The sequence below is a fragment of the Schistocerca nitens genome, chromosome 6 (genome assembly GCF_023898315.1).
Source record: "Schistocerca nitens isolate TAMUIC-IGC-003100 chromosome 6, iqSchNite1.1, whole genome shotgun sequence".
Lineage (NCBI taxonomy): Eukaryota > Metazoa > Arthropoda > Insecta > Orthoptera > Acrididae > Schistocerca > Schistocerca nitens.
This window is the reverse complement of record NC_064619.1, coordinates 165,323,848-165,338,336: the sequence shown is the minus strand read 5'-3', so window position 1 is coordinate 165,338,336 and position 14,489 is coordinate 165,323,848. Positions and strand designations below refer to the sequence as shown.

At 40.2% G+C, this 14,489-nt stretch overlaps 1 protein-coding gene across 1 annotated transcript in view; it reads right to left on the bottom strand.

Annotated features, from left to right (window-relative positions):
* Positions 1–14,489, bottom strand: part of LOC126262381 (protein bicaudal D) — a 115,365-nt gene that overhangs the window by 34,471 nt on the left and 66,405 nt on the right. The gene's annotated exons all lie outside the window — the stretch shown is intronic.

Genomic DNA, 14,489 nt, shown 5'->3' with positions numbered 1-14,489 from the left:
CTTTCTCACAAGGATTGAAGTTGATGAGGGCTGGCCCTGGACCGTCCTATGGACAGACAAAGCTCAATTTTCTCTGATGGGTGAGGTGAACACAGAATTGCAGAGTGTGGAGATCTTCAACTCCAGTCACTGTGCATGAAGTTCCTCAGTACAGTGTATGTGCCACTGTATGGTGTGGCTTCACGGTTACATTCATCATTGGCCCATTCTTTTTTGAACAGGTTGGCACTCAAGGACCAAAGACATGCAGTGTGACTGGCCAGTGTTACTGCAATGTGCTTCGCCAGCATGTACACCTGCCCTACAGGAGAAAGATGCATTGAACTCAACAGTTTTTATGCGAGACAGGGCCCCACCGCACATCACTCGCAAAGTTCACCTGCTTCTCCAAAAGAAATTTGGAAATGATTGATCATCTGATCTCACTCCCTGTGATTTCTGGTTGTGGGGCTACCTGAAGGACACGATTTTCCAGGGGAACATTCACACGTATGCTGAACTGAAGCGCAGCATATCAAGAGAGGTATGCCTGCACACCTACAGACATGCTTTGGTCTGCTGTGAAGAATGCAATCCTGCACTTTCAGACTCTTCTAGACACTGATGGGTGCCATATTGAGTCCCCTTTGTAGCAATAATGGTACTGGTATGTAATGGTATGATGTACAATAGCAGCACATTAAAAGTGTTTCAATTAAATTGATTCTGCATTGTTTCTCTTCCTCAAGTCTTTGACATTAATGCTACCAAGTTTGGTCCTCGTAAAGTAATTAGTTTCCGTATTATAACATGTTTAATTATAACCACCTGGTATAATGGACTCAAAATAATAGGAAAAATGAAATTTTCAAAATGGAATTTCAAGGCCCCAGAAATTTTTAAGGTGAGACAATTAGGCAGACATACAAAAACATCCCTATAAATGAAGCAATACAAAATTAATTAGAAATAAATATCATAATAGGCAAAACAAAGTACGGGTACAAAAAATAGGAACATTAAATATAATACCATTAAGGAAGATGCTGAAAGTGCTGATGAAAGACTCAGTAATAGGATATACAAAATAGTTTTGAGTGGCGCTAAAGCAGTACTTGTAGATGCTGGAATAAATGGTGTACAATTCCAAATAGATACGGGTTCTTCCAAACCTATAAATTAGTTGTGTAACTCAAAATTTACTGTAGCACCTCAGCTGAGCAAATTCAAGGGTACGCTGACAAGTTATAGTGATCAACTGATTAAAATGAAATTACACTGTACAGTAAATGCTCAGAGTAAAAATACAAGCAACACTATTCATGACTTCGTCTCCAAAGGCTGCCAACCATCACAGAACTCAATCTCTTTGAGAAACTCGGGTTTACATACTAGAAATCAGCAAATCAAATAAAGGTAATAGATGAGAAAGAGGAGTGTGTAACACACTGTAGAAAGAATGAATACAGTTCTGTGAAACCCCAGGAAGCAGAGAAGATTAGCAGATGCGTATCACCTTCAAGCCTACATCAGCACCCAAGTTTTTCATGGCTATACCCATTCCTTACACAATGTGTGAGAAGGTCAAACAAGAATTAGATACGTTAGAAGGAAATGGCATAACTGGACCCTTTATGAAGACATGAAGGAAAAACCAAATGGGAAACTATGGCTGTGTGATAAATTAAAATGCATATTCTGTAACTGATATGAACCCAATCCTGAGAGCTCAAGATATAATGGAAAAATTAGGTACAGGCATGTACTATTCAAAGATGGGTTTGATTGACACATACCTCCAATTGCCACTCGACAAAGATAGATAGTCAGTGATGGTCATTAACACACCATTTGGTGGCACACCATTTGGCCTCTAAAAATGTAAAAGATTATTCCTCAGTATAAATTCTGCCCCAGCATAATATCAAAGATACCTATAGCATTTAATCATGAGGATTCCATAACCAACAAATTTAATAGATGATACAGGAGTCTCAGGGAGTTCTTACTGAAGAACCTTTAGAAAACTTGGAGATGGTGATTAAAACACTAATAAACAAGGGACTTGGTGTTAATAAGGAAAAATGTCCCTTCCTTCAAGAATGGATGAAGTATCTGTCACATACTATCAGGAGAAGGTATTTGTACTACCACCAAACATGTGCATGCCATTGAAAAGCTTCCAGTAGCCACAAATGTGAAAGAGATGCAATCAAACTTCTAAAATTGATATTATCAACAATTCATTCTAGCAAGAGCCACAACAGCTGAGCTGCTACATAAATTGTTCTGTAAAAGTGAAACATGGAATTGGATGAAGGACTGTCAGGTGGCTTTTGATAAGCAGAAAGGTGCTTCATTGGATTTGAAATACTTAGTCACGAAATCAATTAACAGCTGCAGCAGAAAACCTATAAAGAAATTGGGACAGTGTTATCACACAGAGAGGGAAGCATCATTGCTTTCAACTTCAAGACTTTGAACTCAACACAATGGGTTTACTCTCAGTTGAAGTCCTCATATTTGCTATTAAGAAATTATATAAGGTTCGTATGAGCAGTTGCCAGCGGGCTCGTGCACATGCGCAGAGCTGAATTCGCGTATGAGCAGCGCCTTCCTCCCTCTTCTGGCTACTTGGAGCGTGGCTGTTTGGTGTACGAGCAGTAGCAGCAAGTAGCCAGAAGCTACCCGGAAAAATTTTCCTGGCGCGCCCAAGCTGCCAGATTCGCGCATGCGCAGAGCAAGCTGAGTTATAGTGGGGGGTCCTTCCTCACGTGACCCGTGGCCATGTCTTCGTTTACAGCTCCCACGTCAAATGAAAACAAAACAGATTTCTGTGGCCGGGAGCCATCAAGTGAATTAATATACATTCTCATAACCATGAAAGACCAAAATAAGTTAGTAGTTTCAATTTTCTGATTTTATATTATTTCCAGGTTATTAGTAATCAACCATTAATGTCTTAATGAAGCTATTTCTGTCTGTTTTATAGAGAAATTTGCTTCAGTTAATTTTTTTTTCCGCTGAGGCAGTTAGTTTATTTGAAACGAAACAAAGTGTTTCATTCCGCGCTATTGGCTACTTTCAACCTCGTTCAATTTAAAGTGCAAATTTTCATTTTCTGGGACGAATGACGTTATACCATAATAAAGAACCAAATATGAGAATACAGTACTGGACCTCCAAGAAAATTTGTATCACGAGAACCACATGAAAAGCTGAATATCAGGAACTTCCGCGTGCATCTGGACATAGAAATGTGCAATTAGAGCGGAATGAAGCATTTAGTATGGTTTATGGAATTCCGATGCTGCTAGAGTAGTCTCTGATGTCCTGTTCCTTGTATGACACTGTAAGATCTCTTAATGCTATATACGTACGAACATACATAAAAATATATCTAAAAACAAAGATGATGTGACTTACCGAACGAAAGCGCTGGCAGGTCGATAGACACACAAACAAACACAAACACACACATAAAATTCAAGCTTTTGCAACAAACTGTTGCCTCATCAGGAAAGAGGGGAAGGAGAGGGAAAGACGAAAGGATGTAGGTTTTAAGGGAGAGGGTAAGGAGTCATTCCAATCCCGGGAGCGGAAAGACTTACCTTAGGGGGAAAAAAGGACAGGTATACACTCGCACACACACACATATCCATCCACACATATACAGACACAAGCAGATATATTTAAAGACCATACGTAAACATTGACTTGAAGCTAAGTAGGCAAATTTGGTCAGTGGTTTTGAACTAAATATTTTGTTTCAAATATAATGACAGCTGTAGCAGAATTTTATAGATCTGCCTTCTGTGAAAGTGTTTTTCGATCACAAGGCACTTGTCTCGGACTTCCTCTGGGCCTGAAGTTATTTCTTAATTTGTGTTTACGTCTTAAATTTATATAATGCCATTCTATGCTAAATTTTAGACTGGCAGCATACCATGTTTTATCGTTTTTTAACTCCCCACATGGCTTCATATTTATTCCTAGAGTAGAATATAAACTGTCAGTTGTAGTTTCTTTGCCTCATAGACAACCATGTTAATTTTTTCACATTTTGAAATAGTACTGAAATTTATTGGCCTTCATTCCGGTGTAAGCTACACAAGAAACTCTCTCTTTTTTGTTGCAAGTAATTTGTATTCCATCCTAGTAGCTTTTTGCAGTGATGTGTAGATGTAAACGTGTTGGAAATGCTACATAACAACATTGTAGAGCACGAATTAAAAAAAAAAAAATCTGTCAAAAATTTTATGGTACTTCGAGCTGTGGAGTCTAATTTTGAAATGACTCAAAAGCCAAGAACTGCTTCCTTATTTGCATCCTTTATCTGTGTGGGATATGATAAAACAATTGCTGTAAGTACAATTCAGTATGTCCTCTCAACAACATGCTGCACGGGCGGCACGGCTACACATGGTCACATGATGCCCCACCAGAAATACGATGAAAAGCGTATGAGCAGAGCAAGCACCAAGCATGGGCTGCCTACGTCATCGTAGCTGCGCATGCGCAGTACAGCCTGTTGTCTGGCGCATTCTGGTAACTGCTCAAACGAACCTATAATTACTTGTAAGGGCACAAGTTTTTCTACAAACTGACCATAGGCCTTTAGTGATAATATTCAATCCTGGAGCAAAGATCGCAAAGGTGGTTGCTGTTACTGTCAGCATACAATTATGAAATAAAATATGTTTCTTCAAACCACAGCAACGTCAACATAATCTCATGTACTTTTAATAGCTTATGTCTAGACCACTTTTATTTTTCATCAATCTTACGCATTTCGACTTTCCATCATTTTCAAAGGCAGTGCTATGACACTTACAAAAAACATTGGATACATTGTATCATGTCAACATTCTTGAGCACTTGCCTCATGACCAAAAATATTGACATTATACAATGTATTTAATGTTTTTATATGACTGACATAGCATTGCCTTTGAAAGTGACAGAAAGTCAAAATGCATAAGGCTGATAAAAAATAAACATGTGGTCAAGATGTAAGTAAAGTTATTAAATGTGCATCAAGATGGCCGCATCGTTTCACAGCATTTTCATGCAAATTGCAGCTGACACTGCCATGTTCGCCGACTGGCAGTGACGGGCATTTCACAGGAAGTTGGTTTTCAGGTCAAAGCTCTATCCAACAGGGCTTCCAATAGACCCCAAAGCCATAGCAAAAGCAGTCAGAAAAGATGAATCTCTCTCAAAAATGAAGTATTTCATGGAAACTCAATGGCCCTCACCTAAGAAGTGACTAATGCACCCTGAATTGGTGCACTTCTTGAACCTTCGACATGCATTATCTCTGTTTAAAAGAAATCATCATCCTACACCTAGTGCAAGGGAAGCCGTGAGTAGTCATTTCGGGATTACTTCATCCAGAAGTGTCAAAACTCTTGCACAGATGCCCTTGGGGAATTTCTCACCACAAAGAAAATGGCAAGACAACATGTCTGCTTGCAAGGTCTAGTGAAAGCCACAGAAACTATGTTGCACAAATGTATGCTCTGCAGGAAATATTGAACTGTCCCACTGGGATCTCATTTTCCATGGGCCAAAATGTTGGAATTTGAGAGTAGAATCCACTTGGACTACACTGAACCACCAGTAGGAGAAAACTGCCTCATTCTAAAGGATACATGCAATAGTTTCCCGTATGTTATATAAGGATGAGAAGCACAGGTGCACCATAAACAGTTAAAGTACCCAAGCAGGTATCTGCAGTACAACAACAGCCACTGTAACTGACAATGCCACACTGTTTACCACCAGAGAAAAGGGAAGAGTTTAGTATGGCTAAAGGGATCCAGCATCTTTGTAGCACACTGTTCCATCCTGAACACAATGGTGTCGTGGAATGCTCTGTCAGGCCTTCTAAAACAGAAATGAGGAAACTCAGCCATGAATATAAAATGAAGAAATCATTTTCATATTCCTCATAAGCCCACACCCCATCCAAGATGCTTCACAGAAGGAAGATGAGAACTCTAATTTCTGTAACAGCACCTCGAAAAAGCATGTAGTAATCCTCGCCAGATAGTCTGAAAGTAGGAAAAAGTATTTCGACAGTGATGATAAAACAATACATTCAGAGGTGTATCACAATTAGAAAATGTGGCACCCAGCCACTGTGGTATGCAAACTGAGGAATGTGAAGATGGCGGTACTGAAAGTAAGCACATGGACCGCCTCATCCCGCAATATGATAACCCCGTTCCAGAAGCTACATATCTTTTTCAGTTTCGAGGGATGGCGGCAACAAGTTGACCTTTTGACCCTGGAGGGAGGAGGAGGAGTTGCAGAATCACAACTGTCAACCAGTGCCTACGGGGCAAGGAGGTGGATGATCTCATTCACCTACACCAATAACAGCAGAAGAAGACATTCTGCATTTTTCTCTTGGGAGAAGTGGATGCTATGACCCTGAGTCGCAACTCCTGCAAGCTAGACTTCCCTCAAACAACACAAGGTAGACAGGATGTCTGAATCACCAGTTGAAGCAAAACTGCCAGCAAATATTAAGGGCCTTGTATAGATAACACAAACAGAGTAGAATTATGTTCCTTATCACAAATCACATGCAACAAACAGTGTTGAGTTTTGTTAAACCACTGCATACCACAATGTAAGTCGTGCTCTGTGGCTCTATTAGCAGAATGTTCTCCAGAATGTGTTTGAGTGTGTGTTCCTGTGAGAGTTCCAGTGAGATCTCGTCGAAGTTCCAGTTCCTGTTGCCATCACTGTTATAGTTCCAATTCAGCACACCTCACCTGTCTGAAGAATGATCCACCACTCTCTGACAATGCACTATAACTGCAACAGCAGTGCCTACACTGGAGAGAATATTGCATTGTGGACCAATTGGTCTTTGCCTCAGAGCAGGGCTGTCACAGGCTAGGAATAATGTACAACAATCTCTCAAAATTGAGAATTTGTGTGGCATGCAATACATATGCATTTGGAAATAGAACAGTAGTCATTTCAGTAGTTGTTATTATAGGCATGTGAGCCTGTTGTTTGGTTGGGAGTAATGCCCCTGTTTACAATGATATCAACAGCACCTTGTGTTTGATGTCAATACACACGTTCGCAATTAAGTATAGCTAGAGCAAAAGACTTCTATTCACTCGCTAATTGAACATGGCAATTAAAGACAGCAAAAGGACGGATTGCTACTCAACATATAGAAGAGACTCTGAACTGCAGACAGGCACAACAAAAAGACTGTTCAAATGTGAGCTTTCAGCGAAAAGGCTTTCTTCTAAGGTAGATAACACAGACACATTCACAAAAGCACAACTCGCACACACATGACCAAAAAAAAAAGAAGGCCTTTTGACCAAAAGCTCACGTTTAGGAGTATTATAGTTGTGCCTGTCTGTGAATCAACATCTGCTCTATATGGTGATTAGCAATGCATCCTTTTCATAATATTGTCATTATTTCATCCTGGATTTCACTATTTGAAGTTATAAACATCACATTTAAAAAAATCATTCATACAGGAACAGTGTACAGACAAACCACTGTTTGACCACTGCATGGATTTAGAAAATATCGCTGGAGTGAAACTCAAACTTGCCCTTTTCTGGCGTGATATCCTGTGAACCATGGATTTAAGGAAACAGGCATATTACACATTTTTAGCTTTCCAGAAAGCATTTGACACTGTGTCATGCTGCAGACTCTTAATCAAGGTCTGAGCATAATCAAGGTTCTCAGCTATGTGAATGACTCAAAAACTTTTTAATTGATATAACTCAGTATGTTGTTCCGGCAAGTGTTCATTGAATATGAAGGTACTGTTAAGAGTGCTCAAGGGAAGTGTGACATGACTGCTCTTATTCTTTATAAATACAAATGATCTCATGGATAAGACAAACAGCAATCTATGACGGTTACAGATGATGCTGCACTGTATGGGAAACGGTTGTTGTTGAGTTGGCAATAGAAGTATAGAGAATGACTTGGAGAGCAATTTTATTTGGAAAAATGTTAAGTTAATGTAGACGAGTACAAAAAATAATTCCTTAATGTTTGAATTCAGTATTAATAATGTGCTGTTTGACACAGTCCTGCCAATTAAGTATTAGGGCTTAACTGTGCAAAGCAACATGAAATGGAATATAAACACACACAGTCGACTGTAGGGAAGGCAAATGGTCAACTTTGGTTTATTGGAAGAATTTTAGGGAAGTGTACCCCATCTATAAAGGAGATTGTGTACAGACCCTTGTGTGAACAATTCTAGAGAACTGCTCAAGTGTGTGGGATTCCCACCAGGTTAGATTAAAGAAGATATCACAGCAATTCAAAAATATGCTGCTAGCTTTGTCATCAGCAGATCCCATCAACATGGAATTATTATGGAAATGCTCCATGAAGTTGCCTAGAGGCAACAAGGCAGTATTTTCATAAAGCACAAATGAGTATGTTTAGAGAACCAGCATTTATGGCAGACTGCATAATGATCCTCCTGCCACCAATTCGTATCTCGCATAAAGACCATGAAGACATGATAAAAGAAATCATGGTTCATATGGAAGCATATAGACAGTCATGTTTCCATTATGCCATCTGCTAGTGGAACAGGAAAGGGAATGACTAGCAGCAGTAAAAGGTACCCTCTGCTGGCAGAGTATGGATGTAGATGTATATGTAGATCTTGATTTACAAGAAGCCAGTCTTTAGAAACAGAAATACAATGTTTTGTTACACCATGGCTTTGCATGCTTCCATGTAAAATATGCTGATGGTACTGTATAAGATATGGCTATCAAAACTGCAACATGATAGCAAGGACATAATGATAAAGGTGGTACTCCACAACACTAATTCCATGTAATTTTTCTAACAGTAAATTCAGTTCCTTGAGTGAACATACTCTGCCACTAACAGTTAGCTAACCTATGTTACACAATTTACTTTGGACTTTACATTCCGCATAAACTCATATCTTTCTATGATGTGTCAACACACTGTTATGTATTTCACACTTCTCTGGCTCTAGCACATAAGTATCACCTACATACAGAGTGGTCCTTCTTACAGAATCTTATTACTATTATAATGTGCTCACTGAAGAGCCTGAAGCAGCTGCAACATGTGCTCAGCCTGTAGTCAGAGCAAGACTGCAACCTCTCTCCCAGCACGAACTAGAGGCAAGCTACTAATGAACTACCATCTCCATGATGAGCTGGGTGAAACCATCACCAGGAATGATTACAGGGAATGTGGTACAGATATAGAGGCTGGAACCGTGACACTTGTGACTGCAGTAATGTCGAGGCCCATCTAACAGCTATCTGCTGCATTTCTTTAGGTAATAACTTAAAAAATGAGGCAAAACAGTTGGCAACACCAGCAGTTCTGACCAGGACTTGCAATTGTGGGGACTTAGTACCACTGGCTCTACCCCCCCCCCCCAATAATATCACTGCAGCAAGAACAGCTGTATCTTTGCCAGATCAGCAATCTGTAGTTTACATTTTATGCTAAAGGCATTGTATATACATTGCAAGAATAAAATTATTCATAGTAAGTGACAGGAATGTAAGTGATTATTTATCGTCTTAATTACCATGCCTGCCCTCCACTACCTACAAGATGATTTTATCTGATTATGAGAATAATCAATGAAGGGGTATCTGTTGAGATGCCAGACAAATGTGTGGTTCATGAAGAGAGGCAGCAGTCTTTTCTGTAGTTGCAGGGGCAACAGTCCGGATCATTGACTGATCTGGCCTTGTAACATTAACCAAAACGGCCTTGCTGTGCTGGTACTGCGAACAGTTGATAGCAAGGGGAAACTCCAGCCATAATTTATCCCCAAGGGCATGCAGCTTGACTGTATGGTTAAATACTGATGGCGTCCTCTTGGGTAAAATATTCCAGAGGTAAAACAGTCCCCCATTCGGATATCTCCGGGCAAGGACTACTCAGGAGCACGTCGTCATTAGGAGAAAGAAAACTGGCATTCTACGGAACAGAACGTGGAATGTCAGATCTCTTAAATAGGCAGGCAGGTTAGAAAATTTAAAAATGGGAATGGACAGGTTAAAGCTAGATATAGCAGGAATTCGTGAAGTTCAATGGCAGGAGGAACAAGACTTCTGGTCAGGTAAATACAGGGTTATAAATACAAAATCAAATAGGGGTAATGGAGGGGTAGCTTTAATAACGAATAAAAAAAAAAGGAGCATGGGTAACCTACCATGAACAGCATAGTGAACACATTACTGTAGCAAAGATAGACACAAATTCCACACTTACCACAGTAGTACAAGTTTATATGCCAACTAGCTCTGCAGACGACGAAGAGATTGAAGAAATGTATGATGAGGTAAAAGAAATTATTCATGTAGTGAAGGGAGAAGAAAATTTAATAGTTATGGGGGACTGGAATTCGATAGTAGGAAAAGGACGAGAAGGAAAAGTTGCACGTGAATATGGAATGGGGTTAAGGAATGAAAGAGGAAGCCGACTGGTAGAAATTTTGCACAGAGCGTAACTTAATCATAGCTAACACTTGGTTTAAAAAAATCATGATAGAAGGTCGTAAACATGGAAGAGGCCTGGAGACTCTGGAAGGTTCCAGATAGATTATATAATGGTAAGACAGATATTTCAGAACCAAATTTTAAATTGTAAGACACTTCCAGGGGAATATGTGGACTCTGACCACAATCTATTGGTTATGAACTGTAGATTAAAACTGAAGAAACTGCAAAAAGATGGGAATTTGAGGAGATGGGATCTGAATAAACTGGAAGAACCAGAGGTTGTAGAGAGTTTGAGAGAGAGCACTACGGAACGATTGACAAGAATGGGGGAAAGAAATACAGTAGAAGAAGAATGGGTAGCTTTGAGGGATGAAATAGTAAAGGCAGCAGAGGATCAAGTAGTTAAAAACATGAGGGCTGGTAGAAATCCTTGGGCAACCATTACACCAACAACCTGAAAACAGCTTTCGCATCCCGCAACTACCCTCCCGACCTAATACAGAAGCGAATAACCAGAGCCACTTCCTCATCCCCTCAAACCCAGAACCTCCCACAGAAGAACCACAAAAGTGCCCCACTTGTGACAGGATACTTTCCGGGACTGGATCAGACTCTGAATGTGGCTCTCCAGCAGGGATACGACTTCCTCAAATCCTGCCCTGAAATGAGATCCATCCTTCATGAAATCCTCCCCACTCCACCAAGAGTGTCTTTCCGCCGTCCACTTAACCTTCGTAACCTGTTAGTTCATCCCTATGAAATCCCCAAACCACTTTCCCTACCCTCTGGCTCCTACCCTTGTAACTGCCCCCGCTGTAAAACCTGTCCCATGCACCCTCCCACCACCGCCTACTCCAGTCCTGTAACCCGGAAGGTGTACACGATCAAAGGCAGAGCCACGTGTGAAAGCACCCACGTGATTTACCAACTGACCTGCCTACACTGTGATGCATTCTATGTGGGAATAACCAGCAACAAACTGTCCATTCGCATGAATGGACACAGGCAGACAGTGTTTGTTGGTAATGAGGATCACCCTGTGGCTAAACATGCCTTGGTGCATGGCCAGCACATCTTGGCACAGTGTTACACCGTCCGGGTTATCTGGATACTTCCCACTAACACCAACCTGTCAGAACTCCGGAGATGGGAACTTGCCCTTCAGTATATCCTCTCCTCTCGTTATCCGCCAGGCCTCAACCTCCGCTAATTTCAAGTTGCCGCCGCTCATACCTCACCTGTCTTTCAACGTCTTTGCCTCTGTACTTCCGTCTCGACTGACATCTCTGCCCGAACTCTTTGCCTTTACAAATGTCTGCTCGTGGCCGTGTATGTGCGGATGGATATGTGTGTGTGTGTGCGCGAGTGTATAACTGTCCTTTTTTCCCCCAAGGTAAGACTTTCTGCTCCCGGGATTGGAATGATTCCTTACCCTCTCCCTTAAAACCCACATCCTTTCATCTTTCCCTCTCCTTCCCTCTTTCCTGACGAAGCAACCGTTGGTTGTGAAAGCTAGAATTTTGTGTGTATGTTTGTGTTTGTTTGTGTGTCTGTCGACCTGCCAGCACTTTCATTTGGTAAGTCACATCATCTTTGTTTTTAGATATTGAATTAAATTGATGAAAGGGGAAAATATAAAAATGCAGCAAATGAAGCAGGCAAAAAGGAATACAAATGTCTCAAAAATGAGATTGATAGGAAGTGCAAAATAGCTAAGCAGGGATGGCTAGAGGACAAATGCAAGGATGTATAGAGGCTTATCTCACTAGGGGTAAGATAGATACTGCTTACAGGAAAATTAGAGAGACCTTTGGAGGAAAGAGAACCACTTGCAGGAATATCAAGAGTTCAGATGGAAACCCAGTTCTAAGCAAAGAAGGGAAAGCAGACAGGTGGAAGGAGTATATAGAGGGTCTATACAAGGGCAATGTACTTGAGGACAATATTATGGAAATGGAAGAGGATGTAGATGAATATGAAATAGGAGATATGATACTGCGTGAAGAGTTTGACAGAGCACTGAAAGACCTGAGTCGAAACAAGGCCCTGGGAGTAGATAACATCCCACTAGAACTACTGATAGTCTTGGGAGAGCCAGACCTGACAAAACTCTACCATGTGCTGAGCAAGATGTATCGGACAGGCAAATTACCCTCAGCCATCAAGAATAATATAATAAGTCCAATGCAAATGAAGCAATGTCAAGAGGTGTAAAAATTACTGAACTATCAGTTTAATAAGTCACGGCTGCAAAATATTAACATGAATTCTTTCCAGGCAAATGGAAAAACCGACCTTTAAGAAGATCAGTTTGGATTCCACAAAAAATCTACATTTCTAGCATTTGTAGACTTAGAGAAAGCTATTGCCAGTGCTGAGTGGAATACTCTCTTTCAAATTCTGAAGGTGGCAGGGGTAAAATACAGGGAGTGGACTGTTATTTACAATTGTACAGAAAGCAGATGGCAGTAATAAGAGTCGAGGGACATGAAAGGGAAGCAGTGGTTGGGAAGGGAGTGCAACAGGGCTGTAGCCTATTCCCAATGTTATTCTATCTGTACATTGAGTAAGCAGTAAAGGAAGTAGGAGTTAAAATTCATGGAGAAGAAATAAAAACTTTGAAGTTTGCCAATGACATTGTAATTCTGTCAGAGACAGCAAAGGACCTGGAAGAGCAGTTGAATGGAATGGACAGTGTCTTGAAAGGAGCATGTAAGATGAACATCAACAAAAGCAAAATGAGGCTAATGGAATGTAGTCGAATTAAAATCAGGTGATGCTGAGGAAATTAGATTAGGAAATGACACACTTAAGGCAGCAGATGAGTTTTGCTATTTGAGGAGCAAAACAGCTGATGATGGTTGAAGTAGTGAGGATACAAAACGTAGGCTGATGATGGCAAGTTAAGTGTTTCTGAAGAAGAGAAATTCATTAACATCAAGTATAGACTCAAGTGTCAGGAAGTCTTTCCTGAAGGCATTTGTGTGCGGTGTAGCCATGTATGGTAGTGAAACATGGATGATGAATAGTTTAGACAGGAAGAGAACAGAAGCTTTCGAAACGTGGTGCTACAGAAGAATGCTGAATATCTGATGGGTAGATCATGTAACTAATGAGGAGGTACCGAATAGAATTAGGGAGAAGAGGAATTTGTGGCACAACTTGACTAAAAGAAGGGATCAGATTGTAGGTAACTTTCTGAGGCATCAAGGGATCACCAATTTTGTGCTGGAGGAAAGTATGGAGTGTAAAAATCGTAGAGTGAGACCACGAGATAAATACACTACGAAGTAGTCACCTGGAGATGAAGAAGCTTGCATAGGACAGAGTAGCATGTTGAACTGCATCAAACCGGTCTCTGGACTCAAGAGCACAACAACAACCTGAGATTAATATTAGAACTGTCCCCAAATTACTCCAAATCAAGATAATTCTTAATTAAAAACTCAATGACTCATCTACAGCCCATTCCCAGCAACAAAATAAAAGATATCTAAGCAGAATCACATTAAAAGAATAAGAGAAACAGAATAGGCAATAGAACAACCATCTACACAATAAACAAAAGATACTCTATGGAAGTCAGTCAAGCCTATACACCAACACTGTCACATTATGATGACGTGACAGTAGACCTCTACTACTACTGGTAAGCTAAGAGCTCTAGAGGTAGATTTCAGTTCTTTAAACTTGGAAAACAAAAATGGAATTCATATTAATGGAACATACCTAAACCACTTTCATATTTACCTAATTATTATTTATTACTACAAGAGTGTATCTTCACATTATCAGTTCCAGCACTCTATTGTCATCTTCAGATGTGATTAATCCACTAACAGTTTCATCATGTTATACACATTCCAATTATGCTCACTGAACATCATGAAGTGGTATAAAATATACAACTTAATTATACATCATGTTGTCACATAGTACAAGAGACTGAAACTAAAAAATTGCTGTTTGCTATTTATACGTAGCTCATGGAAA